The sequence below is a fragment of the Tupaia chinensis genome, unplaced genomic scaffold, assembly GCF_000334495.1.
Source record: "Tupaia chinensis unplaced genomic scaffold, TupChi_1.0 Scaffold139897_1, whole genome shotgun sequence".
NCBI lineage: Eukaryota > Metazoa > Chordata > Mammalia > Scandentia > Tupaiidae > Tupaia > Tupaia belangeri.
The window spans coordinates 263,987-277,828 of NW_006199776.1; positions in this window are offsets into that span (position 1 = coordinate 263,987).

Here is a 13,842-nt window from a genome sequence, read left to right on the forward strand (position 1 = left end):
TGTGTCTCTCTATCTGGCAAGTGCCTGTTCCCTATGGTAAAAGCTTAAAAAAAGAATCAGTCTAACCATACTTACAGCCTAAAGTCACTGAAATTCCTGAAGTAGTTGATGCTCATGTGAAGGAAACTCTGGGTCTTTGTCTCATCTAGAAACCCGCAGAAACAGCAGGATACTGCTGTGAGGTCACTGCTGATCTCTTCTCACTTAAAGAATTATGTACTTCAAATCCTAGAGCTCATCGTGAAATTGCAGATAATGGAACCCAGCATTTCCCATACATCTGATTCTTTCCTTCATAATTTCTGTCTTATCTGCATCCCATTTGCACTTTTAGTTACTGAACATGTACTTATTTTTCACATTTTTTTTTTACCATTTCTTTTTTTTGGAGATTTTTTTTTTTTTGCTATAGGGCATGTACGCTTGCCAGACAGAGAGAGACAGAGAGACAGAACACAAGAAATCACCCCCCAGGGGGGATGGCCACACCACAATCCCTTCTCCTCCATTCTCCTCTCAGGATCTTGGGCACGCACGCACACGCGCCCGGCGTGAGTTTTAAGCCACTGGGTCTGGGATGTGAACCGCAGTCAACTACATGAGAGTCCAGCGACATAGCCATTATGCTAATTGCTGGTCCCCTATTTTTCACACTTTTTACTTAATACTGTCATCTAGAAAAGTATGTGCTTTATACATGAATTATATTTATTCTAATACACATCAAAATGAATATATAAGTAATATGTTGCATATGCCACCTAAAATCATCTTAATTGTGCACATATCTCATCTTAGAAAATACTAGTCTCTTCAAACACCTGTTTTAGACGGAGTCACTGATAGAATAAGTAGACCTCGCAGTGCGACTCATCCAGCTGGCACGGGCCAGAACTCGCTCAGTCCTCCACTTGCAGTGCAGGCGTTTCCTTCCCATTGTGCTGACTCACCAGCATGAGGAAGGGCGAGATGAATGGGTGACATTAAAAACTTGTGCTTCTAGGCTCATGTAGTGATTAAGGGTCTACACAGATGTCTGAGCGAAAACAAAGCAGCTCCACTGCCACCCTCCTCAGAAAAATTCCTCCTGCTCTCTGCATAATGGTTTTAGCAGACATTCCGCTCTGACTTGGGGTTTTATCCTTCGTCCTCCCCCCATCAGTGTTACCTCTGTCAGAGGTAGTGATTTCTTGAAAAGTTGGGGCAAAGGCCAAGATGTCACATTTTGCCTGGAAGTAATCATGTCTGTACTTAGAATTTATGAAGTGCTTTACAATTTTTTCAAAGCCTTTTCCCAAGCTTTATCATTTCCAATCCTTATACCACCCTATGAGAAATACACTTCATCTACCAAGGATGATTCGCCCTCCAGGGTTGCGTGCTGTGATGAAAGTAGAAATCTACCATAATGAGGAGGAAGAAAAAGGAGTAAAACGTGCTAAAGAGTTACCATAAAAGTATTCCAGCCAGCCAGTGGCATGGTGGTTAAGGTGGCTGAACTCCAAATGGCCAAACCTTCAGTTCGAGTGCCAGATCTGATGGCTCAGAAAAACACACTGGGCATATGTGATTGAATGCCCCAAATCCCGAAGGGAGGGACATAGGGAGGAGAAGGGATTGTGGTGTGGCCATCCCCCTGGAGTGTGCCTTCTCATTTTCCCCCTCTCTTTATGTCTCTCTCCATGAACACATATGCCCTTTGGCAAAATTTCTTAAAAAATCGAATATATCTTTTCATCTATGACTCCTCATTTGTATTGTTATCATGAGTGATGTGAGCGTATTGATGGCGTGCTAAAAAATGAGTCCTGCCTTAGTAAAATGTTCCATTTTATCCATTATCTTAAATGATGGGCTCATGAAATCTGTCAGAGAAGTCAGTTCAACATTCCAACTTCCATGCATGGAATAAAAAGTGGCATCCTCTTGATTAGGATTAATTTCTTTGCCATGGCATAACATGCAATACCCATCTCCCTAATGGTTCGAAAGCCCTTGGACTAATAGATACGGCAGTGAGAGTAAATAAATGAGGCTCCCGGGTGGGGCAAGCTTTCTTTCTGCTAGTCAGGACAGCCCAAGAGAAAAACTCCTGCACATGTACCAACCAGATGGACAGACAATGCTGGTGGTCCACAGCACCATGGTCAGCCATCTGATCATTATTGATGGTGTCAGCCCACAATGTGGGGTCCAATGGGCCGCACACTCGGGCCAAGCCACATTGGGTGGGCTTCTTTGAGTAAATCTGCCAAACAAATTATACTTTAAAGGTCACTAGTAAATTCCAACTGCAGTGTGCCACATGGAAGCTTAACGACCTTGAGAGTTAATGTACCATTCCTTAGTCACACACAATGGTTTATTCACCTTCACCTGTCACTGGCTTATTAATTGTCCAGCCACAAACTACTGTTTGTGAGAAGAGATTCTTAGCGGCCCTTAAATGGTTATATAAAAATTTCTTGTCTCCAGAGAGGAGTCCACCAAGTGCAATCATGAAACGAGGTCTCCTACAGCCTCTTTTCACTCAATGGTTCTTCGACGTCCACCACATTCCTGTCGCCTTCTCTCAAGTGCTGAGTCGGTGTGCCTACTCATTTTATGACTATTACGAGCACAATATTGAAACAAAAATGCACTGGAAAATGCCCCTGACTAAACCACAGACTGTGGAGAAGAAACAGAAAGGTGTCGATGTTATTAATACATAAAGATGTCTTAAAATCAGTAAGAATAAAGCAAATACCCTATCAGGAAGGTTTGAACAGATCACAGAGGCACATGTGCACTGAATAAAAATTGCGGATAAGCATGCAAAAGCCATTCAATGTTTAAGTAATAAATAATGCACATTTAGAAACGAGATGGAGGGCCCACCATGTGGCATGGTGATTGAGGTGTTGGACTCCCATACAGCTGACTACAGTTCAAGTCAGGAAACCAGCTTGCTTTCTCACTTTCCCTCTCTTTTTCTGTCTCTCTCTGGTGAGCACATGTGCCCTATAGCAAATTAAAAATTAATAATAAAATTAAAATTAAATTAATCTTTTTAAAATAATTAAATAAATAATTCTTTAAAAAATAAAATGAGATGAAATTTTTTTCTATTAACTGTTGCACAATTTTTTAAATTTTATTTTAATTTCTTTTATACATTCAATCACATGTGTCACTTAGCTTGTAAAGTGAATATTCCAACATGAATACATTTCTCACCAGTCCAGTTGGGGGTACTATACATGTTATCATCAACAGATAATAACCCATTTCCTTGTGCTATAAATGTCTTGCCTCTCTATTTTTCTCTTTAATGTCTTTTCTCAGACTCTCCTCCTTCTCCAACCCTCTTCCCACACTGTATCTGGTATCTATAACCATTTTCTGTTTCTGTTCAGTTTCAGCCATAGAGTACAGATAGTCAGTATATTTTAAGTGGAGACATACAATGTCTCTCCTTCATAGCCTGGCTTACTTCACTCAGCAGTAAAACTTCCATATTCATCCATTTTCCATCAAAAGCGAGACTCTTGTTTTCTATGGTTGAATAGTATTCCATAGAGTATATGTACCACACTTTTTCAATCCATGCATCTGTGGACATTTGGGTTGGTTCCATGTCTTAGCAATTGTGAATAATGCTGCAATAAACATAGATGTGCAAGCACCTCTCCGACTAAGCATTCTTCTGTCTTTTGGGTAGATATCAATAAGTAGAATTGCTGGATCATATGGTAGTTCTATTTGTAGATCTTTGAGGAAACTCCATACTGTTCTCCACAGTGGCTGGATCAATTTTTTTTAAAGTTTAAATTTTATAAGTTCAAAAAGAAGTTAATTTTCATAGTCAATTGCTCTGAGATCCATAGGAGTGTAGAAAAAAGTCACAGTAGAGTTCTAGGAAAATAATAGTTTTGGGGGTAAAAATATACAATACTGGCAACTGCATGCCAGTAGAACAGTCCAATTTCCTCTCCTCTGATTATAATGGGTAATACAGAGAATATAACATAGAAAAAGGAACACTGGGCTAATTCTCTATATTTCCAAATGCAAATTGGTCTCCTTTTTGTTTGTTATTTTTTAAAAGATTTTAATATCTCTCTGTATTTCTCAACATTGACTAAACATTTAACAGATATCGCTGAATCAATTTACATTCCCACCAGCAGTGTATGAGAGTTCCCCTTTCACCACCCCCCCGCTAGCACTTATCATTTGTTGTTTTTTTCATCTTTGTCATTCTGACTGGGGTTAGGTGGTATCTCATTGCAGTTTTGATGTGAATCTCCCTTATGATGAGGGATGATGAGCATTTTTTCATGCCTTTTGGCTATTTATATGTCTTTCTTAGAGAGTTTTTTTTTTCAGCACATTCTCTCATCTTTTAATTGGATTGATAATTTGGGGGGGGGGTAAGCTGATTGATATTTATAACCATTTTCTATGTTCCTTATATCCTCTAGTCATTTGGGCTATAGAGTGCAGACAATCGATATTTATTAAGGGGAGACATACAATGTCTCTCCTCCATAGACTGGCTTGCTTCACTCAGCAGCAAATCTTCCATCTTCATCCACTTTCTATCAAAATCCAGGGTCTTGTCCTTTTTTATGGCTGAGAAGTAGTCCGTAGAGTATATGTGCCACATTTTTTCAATCCATTCCTCTGTTCATGAGCATTTAGGTTGGTTTCATGTCTTAGTAACTGTGAATAATGCCACAGTAAATATCGATGTGCAAGCATCTTTCCGACTAAGGATTCTTCTGTCCTTTGGGTAGAAACCAAGGAGTGGGTTTGCTAGATCATATGGTAGTTCTATTTGTAGATATTTGAGGAATCTCCAAATTGTTCTCCACAGTGGCTGGACCAATTTACATTCTCAACAACAGTGTAGGAGAGTTCCCCTTTCACCACACCCCTGCCAGCACTTAACATATTTTGTTCTTTTAATCTTCACCATCCTGACTGGAGTTAGGTGGTATCTTATCGTGGTTTTGATCTGCATCTCCCTTATAATAAGGGATGTTGAGCATTTTTTCATATACCTTTTGGCTATTTGTATGTCTTCCTTAGAGAGTGGTTTTTTTCCAACTCATTCTCCTGTCTTTTAATAGGGTTGATCATCTTTTTTTGGAGGACAGCTGCTTGAGTGCTCTGTGTATTCTGGTTATCAGTTCCTCATCTGACACATAGTTTACAAAAATATTTTCCCATTCTGAGGGATGTCAATTCACATTGATTACTGACTGTGTCCTTGGCAGTGCAAAAACTTCTTAATCTGATGTAATCCTATTTGTCTATTTTTGGGATTATTGACTTGCTTTGGTGGTTTTATTTAAGAAGTCTTTGCCAATCCCAATGTCTTTCAGAGTTTCCCAGTGTTTTCCAGCAGCAGTTCATAGTTTGAGATCTTAGGTTTAGATCTTTGATCCATCTTGAGTTGATTTTTGTTGATGGTGGAGGTAGGGGTTCAGATTCATCTTTCTGCAGGTGGATATCCAGTTTTTCCAGCACCATTTGCTAAAGAGGTTTTCCTCTCCCCACTGGATTGACTGGATTTGTTTAAAATCAGTTGACTGTATGTTTAGGAGTTTATTTCTGGGTCCCTATTCTGTTCTATTGGTCCACCTGTCTGTTTCTGTGCCAATATCATGCTGCTTTGATTATCACAGCTTTATAGTATATTTTTGGGTCAGGACGTGAAATGCCACCCACTCCATTCTTCGTGTGCAGGATAGCTTTGGCAATATGAGGTTCAAGGAAACTTTTTTATGATTCCAGACAAATTCTGATTGTCTTTTCTAGATCCATGAAGAATGTCTCTGGTACTTTGATTGGGATTATGTTAAATACGCAGATTAACTTGGGTCGAATGCCATTTTGATTATATTAATTCTACTCAAGGAACATGGATGTCCTTCCACTCTTTTGTGTCATTGTCAATGTCTTTTTTTAGCTTCTCATAATTTTCCTTGTTGAGGACTTTAACTTCTTCATTTAGATTTTTTTCCTATGTATCTTATACTTTTTGTAATTATGCTAAATGGAATTACTTTCTTAAGTTCTATCTCAGTCTGCCTACTGTTCGTATATAGAAATGCTATAGATTTCTGTGTGTTGATTTTGTATCCTGCAACTTTATTGTGTTCATTTATTACTTCCAGGAATTTTTCCATGGATACCATTGGGTCTTCTATATATAGAATCATGTCATCTGCAAATAGAGATAATTTGACCTCTTCTTTCCCTCTTTGAATGCCTTTTGTTTTATTCTCTTTTCTGACTGCATTGGAAAAGACTTCTAGTACTATATTGAAAAGGAGTGGAGAAAGTGGGCATCCTCATCTTGTATCAGTTTTTAGCAGAAAAGCTTTCAGCTTTTCCTCATTCAGTATGATATTAGCTACGGGTTTTTCATACATAGCTTTTATTGTGTTGTGGAATGACTCTTTTATGCTGATATTGCTGAGATCTTGATCATGGAGGGATGTTGTATCTTATCAAATGCTTTTTCTGCATCAATTGATACAATCATATTTTTTTATCTTTCTTTCTGTTAATTTGATGTATTACATTTATGGTTTTGCATATGTTGAACCATCCTTGCATCCCAGGAATAAAGCCTACCTGATCATAATATATAATCTTTTTTATATGTTGTTGGATATGATTTGCTAATATCTTTTTGAGAATTTTTGAATTGATATTCATCAGAGATATTGGTTTATAGTTTTCCTTCCTTGTCATGTCCTTGTCTGTTTTAAGGATAAGAGTTATGGAGGCTTTATAGAATGAATTTGGGAGAGTTCCATCCTTTTGGATCTTTAGAAATAACTTGAGTAGAATGGGGTTAACTCTTCTTTAAAAGTTTTGTAGAATTCAGAGGTGAAGGCATCAGGAGTGGGTCTTTTCTATGTTGGGAGGTTGTTTACTACTGATTCAATCTCATAGTTTGTTATGGGCCTATTCAGAGTTTCTATGTCCTCCTGACTCAATCTTGGTAGATTAAGTGTCCAAGAATTTGTCCATCTCACCCAGGTTTTCTTGTTTGTTGGCATAAAGTTGTTCATAGTATACTCTAATGATGTTTTGTATTTTATTATGTCTGTTGTTATATTGTCTGCTTCATTGTGAATATGATTTACATGGTTCCTTTCTTTCTTCTTCTTAATTAGTCTAGCTAGTAGTGTGTCAATTTCATTTATCTTTTCAAAGAATCATCTTTTACTTTCATTATTTTCTGTATAGTTTGTTTATTTTCAATTTCATTTATTCTGCTCAAATCTTTATTATTTCTTTTCTCCTGGAGTATTTTTTATGTTTTTATTGTTGCTTTTCCAGTTCTCTGAGGCATGATGTTAGGTTGTCCATTTGCCTTATTTTCATCTTCTTCTTATGTGCACTAAAATTGCAATAAACATCCCTGATGACTGCTTTTGCAGTGTCCCAAAGATTATGGAAATTCATATACTCATTATCATTGGCTTCCATGAATCTTTTTATTTCAATCTTTACTTCTTCAGTAGTTGTGAAGTTGTTCAGGAGTAAGTTATTTAGTTTCCATGTACTTGTGTATTTTTGAGGATTTTTCCTGAAATTCATATCAAATTTAATTCCATTGTATTTGAATGCTAGATGCATAGATATATATAAGTGTTATATCTTCTTGATGGATTAGTCCTTTTACTACTATATAATGCTCTTCTTTGTTTCTTCATACAGTTCTTGTTTTAAAACCTATTTTATCAGAAATTAATATCATGACTCTAGCTCTTTCTTGGTTCCCATTTGCATGGAATACTTTTTTCCAGCCCTTCACTTTTAGTCTATGTATGTCTTTATCCATGAGATGCATTTCTTATAGGCAACAGATAGAGGGTTTCTGTTTTGTTAATCCATTCAGCCAGTCTGTATCTCTTCATTGAAGAACTTAACCCATTAACATTCAATGTTTTCTGGATATTTCTGGACTTGTCCCTGACTTTAAGTTGGTCATTATTTTAGTTGTCTTTTATTCTCTTATTTCTGGCTATACATTCTTTAGTTTTCCTTGAACAGAACTCTCTTTAGAGTTTCTTGAAGACCTGGTCTAGTGTTGGCAAACTCTTTCTGATTTTGTTTGTCTGAGAAGAGTTTAATAATTTTTTCCCCATATGAAGGATAATCTTGCAGGATATAATAATCTTGGTTAAAATTGTCTCTCTCTTAACACTTTCAATATGTCTTCCCATTCTTTCCTTGCTTGCATTGTTTCCATTGAAAGGACTGGTGTTAGCCTGATGGGATCAGCTTTGTAAGTCTCTTGACATTTCTCTCTTGCCAGTTTTAGTATCTTTATCTGTGGTTTTGACCAGTCTGATGTGGAGATGATCTTCTTGGGTTGATTCTATTTGGAGACCTTTGTATTTTTTGAGTCTGATGTTTGAGTGCTTCTCCAGAGTTGGAAAGTTTTCTTCCAGGATTTCATAGAACAGATTTTCAATGCCCTTATTAGTTTCTTCACCTTTTGGGATACCAATTATTTGGATGTTTGAATGTTTAATGGAATCTAGTATTTCTCGTATATTATCCTGATTTCCTTTTTGTTATTTTTATCTATCTTTTTGGTGTTTTTTTCTAGTTCAAAAGTTTTGTCATCTACATCCGACATTCAATCTTCAGCATGGTCTAATCGGTTTTTAATACTTCCAAGAGAGTTTTTGATTTTCTGTATTACAGACTTCATCTCTAACAATTTCATTTGATTCCTTCTTATAGTGTCCATTTCTTCTTTCAAATCATGGAAGGACTTCCTCATCTCCTGGAGTTTGTTGTTTCTTTACTGTTCCAACTCATAGAGTTTTTTCACTATGAATGTTCTAAACTCTTTCTCTGACATTTCAGTAACTACCTCTGTTTTTTTTTTTTTTTAAGAAAGAGAGGAGAATTATTGTGTTCTTTTGGTGGAGACATAGTTCCTGTTTTTGTTTGTTTGTTTGTTTGTTTGTTTGTTTCAAATTTGAGGCTCTTCTGCAACTTCTGACCATTGGGTAGTGTATTCACTTTTGGATAGCCTTTTGGAGAATGTTCTGCCACTGGGAACTAGTTTGCTTCCCTTTTTCTGTGGATTGCTTCTGTGACAAAGTCTGTCTTCTGCTATGTTTAGCAATGTAGTTCCCATGGGAGGAGTTTTCTATTCAGGTCCTGAAAAGCAGCTTCTCCTTTTTCACAGGTTGTTTAATATAGAACAAGGATCCCTTGGAGCCTCACAATGCTAGAATGCTTGAAAACTATGATTTTAAACCTGTCTAGTCTAGGGGGGTTGAGAATGAGGAAATGCTGACAATATAAGAAGGAAGGAAGAAGAATATGAAAAAGAAAAAAAGAAAAAGTGACATGCTGCAAGGTTCATGGTTTCCTCAGGAGGCTGTAGATGGAAGTGGGCTCGGCTTGAGAGCTGAGAGCTCCCCTGTGGAGTAAGGAGAAGTAAAGATTAGCAAAGGAAGGGGTTAAAAAACAACCTACCTTGCTGGCAGGGAGGGACTGTGAAGTTGGGAGTTAGAGCTGGAGCTGGAGCTGGGGTCAATGGCTGGCCCCACTTTAGTCTCCCTGACTGGGAAGGAGGCTGCAGATGGAAGTAAACTCTACTTGAGACATGAACAATTCTTTTTTAAACAAGAATTCTAAGTTTGGGGTACAGAAAGAATAAACAAATTCTCCTATTCTGTAGGAGAATATAAGAATAGAATAGAATATAAGAATTCTCTGTAGGAGAATAGGAGAATTAATACTCTTTTCTGGAAGACAACTTGGAAACACAGATGTATATCATTATAGTGAACAGGTAAATCATTATAATATCTTCAACTCTTAAAATTATCCTGAGAAAGTAGCAGACATTATCAATATTATAGCAGTATTTATTATGCTGCAAATCTGGAAACAACCAAAATGTCTATAATTAATTAAGTGATAGAATAAATCAGACTATAGCAATATAGAATGCTATGAAGCAATTAAAATAGCAGTGCAAAAGCATATTCATTAACATATACAACACGTAAAAACAGAAAAAGAATCAGAATTTTGTATATACATATACTGCAATATAAATATATATCATGCATGTTACATATATATTTCTGATATATATATATGAAATAATTTTGGACTAGCAGGTGGTTTAGTGGTGAAGGCACTGGATTCCCACATGGTTGACGGTGGTTCAAGTCCCAGACCTACCAACTTGAAACTCTAACTGGGGGTGTGTGTGCTCAAAATCCTGAGAGGAGAAAGGAGAAGGGATTATGGAGCGGCCATTCCCCCTGGGGCGGGTAGGGAGCCGATCTTGATTTCTCATTTTCAGTCTCTCTCTCTCTCTCTCTCTCTCTCTCTCTCTGTCTCTCTAGTGAGCACATGCACCCTATAGCAAAAATCTCTTTAAAAAAATAAGAAATAATTTAATCTATAAGGCATTTTTAAAAATATTTATTTAATTCCATTTGTGTTTTGTTTTTTTTTGTTTTTGTTTTTTTTTTTTCATCTTAACCAGAGAGAGAGAGAGAGAGAAAGTGAGAAAGCAAGCCGCCAGGTCTGGGACTTCATCTGAGGTCGGCCATGTGGGAATCCAGTGCCTGTAACTACCACGCCACCTGTCACCCCCCATTATAAGGCATTTTTCACCTTGTACTTATTTTACAATTCCACATTTCTATAATGAACATGTATAGTTGTTATGAGCAGATTCCTATCAGATGTATGTACAGCATATTATCATTCATGGAGTGCCAATGCCCCAGATACACATACATTACATGATCAACCGGACACTAGCTTTGCAATTTTTAATTTTTTTTCATGGGACTGCTAGGCTAAATTAATATACTCATGTGTTGTATATTCAGACTTGTCCTCTTTCTATATATGTAAAGGGCCTACCTCAAACTAATGGTGAGCGAGCACTGTGCAGATGAAACATAAGTCACAAGCCTCTACTGAGGGTTCTGACATTCCAAAGATTCTTTGAGCTTCATAAGCCAATAAACAGGTCAATAGACACAGATGTCCTTCAGATGTAGGTTGAATAATTTTACACAAATAACCCATGACCTGAATACTGAGCTGCCCTGTGTAATCCCGAGGCAATGATTCAGATATCACGGCCCTAATGGATGAGTGCGGGAGGCCCTGTACTTAATTTTTTCATGCCATTTCTCTACTAAAACCATGCTCTAGGTAGTTTTCTGTTGGGCCCTAGAGAATTAGGCAATTCATTAAATTTTCTCTGCTGCATTAAAAGAGGTGGTCCATTGGGTACCACTTTTGTTTTATTCCAGAGATCAATAGAACACTCCATTCAATCCAAAAGAGATTCACAGTCATCCTTCTTTTCCATGAGACTGAGTCAGTAGTCAGTCTAAATTTTACTCCCAAGGATGTGGATACTCATATTGTCAGGATCACCTAGTCTTTGAGCACTGATCAAAAGAAAAAATAAAAAACACCTCAGATAGAAAGGGATGGAAGGTTCTGCTGCAGGCACTGATGCCCTCTCTGATAAGACGAGCCTATTTTGGGAAGTTAAATGCAAAATAATACTTAAATTCTCTTTCTGCTTTCTGCAAAGTGAATAATCTTACAAATTTCCACATGCAAGGACTTAATAAAGAAACAGTTGAAAATACAAGTCAAAGCTAAACGAATGCCTTTAATTTTATAGTAAGATTGTTCATCAGCTTGAAGCTGCTTAGACCACCAAATGAATTTATTTGAGGTCAGTGACATCATTCTCTCTGTCTAGAGAGATGGACTGTTAGAGCAGGGGTAACGTCTTCACAGTGTAGTTGGAAATAGTCACATGTTCCTGCGAAACCTCAGGGTCTGCTTCAAGTTACATTCTTACTAGTTCACACTCTATACACCTCTTATCATTCCTCCTTAATACTGATCAGGTGTAGAAAATAAGACCACATATGACATAAAATTGAGGCTCGTAATCACTGAGAAGGAAAGAAAGTGTCTTAGGGAATCAGTTAGTGCGTCAACAGTGTATTCTTTCATTTCAGCTGGGCCTGCTCTTGGCGCTGCTGCAGAGCGGGGACGTTTTTGCAGGATGGAGAGTCAAGGCGTGTTTACCTGAGCAGCAGTGAAGCCACATTACACTGGCACTATGCTATTAATTTTGTATTACTGTGCCTTCCGGCAGACAGATCTCAACGGCCCGTCCCTGTTCCGGGGGGATGGTCAAACCCCGTTGCCTAGGTAAAACAGTCAGTTTTCACCACCATGTAGCCATTTCTAATCAGGGTGCCCAGCCTTGAAATAGAAAGTGCTTTCTCCTCACACAAAGGTCAGAGACATCTGGCCTCAATATCGCTTCACATTCTGTCAGAAATCAAACATTTTCTTCTTTTGGAAACTAAAATGTTACACAAGTTAGGAAAATTGCCAATCTTGTCCTAGTTAACTGGGCTGAAATTTATTCCTAATATTTTTTCTCTTATAATTTAATAGCAATTTAACAATATCCAACTTCCTTTTAGCATTTTGCATCAAAGTATAATAAAAAGATATGGTAAAGGGGCTTTTAGCAGGGGATAAAAACTTTATGAGCACAAAGTCTCTATTTAAATGCTTGTGGATGCTTATTTAGCTGTTTTTCTTCATTAAATATGAATTATAGCACTTTAAATGCTGATTTGGAAATCAGGAAGGTTTAGTTTTACTCCACTGCTTTATATCCACAGGCAACATAAATCTATTTAAAAGCTGATTTAAGAAAGCAACTTGGGGAAGTAAATTGCTGGTGATTTGATCCCTTGGATTTTGCATGCTACATAATCAGAATCAGGCCGTACCACGTACCAAAAATGTTTATTTGAATGTAGTTGAAAAAGACAATTATTTCTTAAAAAGCATAGAATAAATAGTGCTGAAGTTTGGGACCTGCTTGCAAAACTAAACACATATGAAGCGTTTAGAACTCAAATGATGCCCACCAAGGATGACTAGTGTAGGGAGAGAGCCTAATTAGAGGCAATACACCTGACAACAGGGTTTCTTAGAAGAATCCATATGGCGCCATCTTCACTAGGAAATACTGACAGTTGTTAAAACTACAACTCCAGATGAAAAATATATCTGTATTGGGACCAGCAGTTAGCTAATGGTTATGTCGCTGGACTCCCACGTAGTTGACCGCAGTTCGAGTCCCGGACCCTGTGGCTTAAACTCACATCGGGCACGTGTGCGTGCATGCCCAAGATCCCAAGAGGAGAACGGAGGAGAAGGGATTGCGGCGTGGCCATCCCCCCTGGGGGGTGATTTCTCGCTTTCTGTCTTTGTGTCTCTGTCTGGCTGTCTAGCGAGCGCACGCGCCCTATAGCAAAAAACCTCTCCAAAAATATATATATATATCTGTATTATAATTTTAATACTGAAAACAAACCATTTTGTGTTACTATAGCATTAAACTAGTAATTTAAAGTAGCATAAAATGGTATCCTCGCATTATCCATATTTAGCAATGTGTTTTCAGGGTTAGCCTAATTCAACTAGTCACTATAGGCCAAAGAAAAGGAACGAGGTACATTTATTACTTTATTTAGAGACCACCTTACAGTAGCACATTATCCAATGTGATGTCCAGAATTGGTAGAACTGGGAACCAGCAGTTATTGTAATGGCTATGTCGCTGGACTCCCACGTAGTCGACCACGGTTCGCGTCCAGGACCCGGTGGCTTAAAACTCACGCCTGGCACGTGTGCGTGTGTGCCCAAGATCCCAAGAGGAGATTGGAGGAGAAGGGATTACGGCGTGACCATCCCCCTTGGGGGTTGATTTCTCGCTTTCTGTCTCTA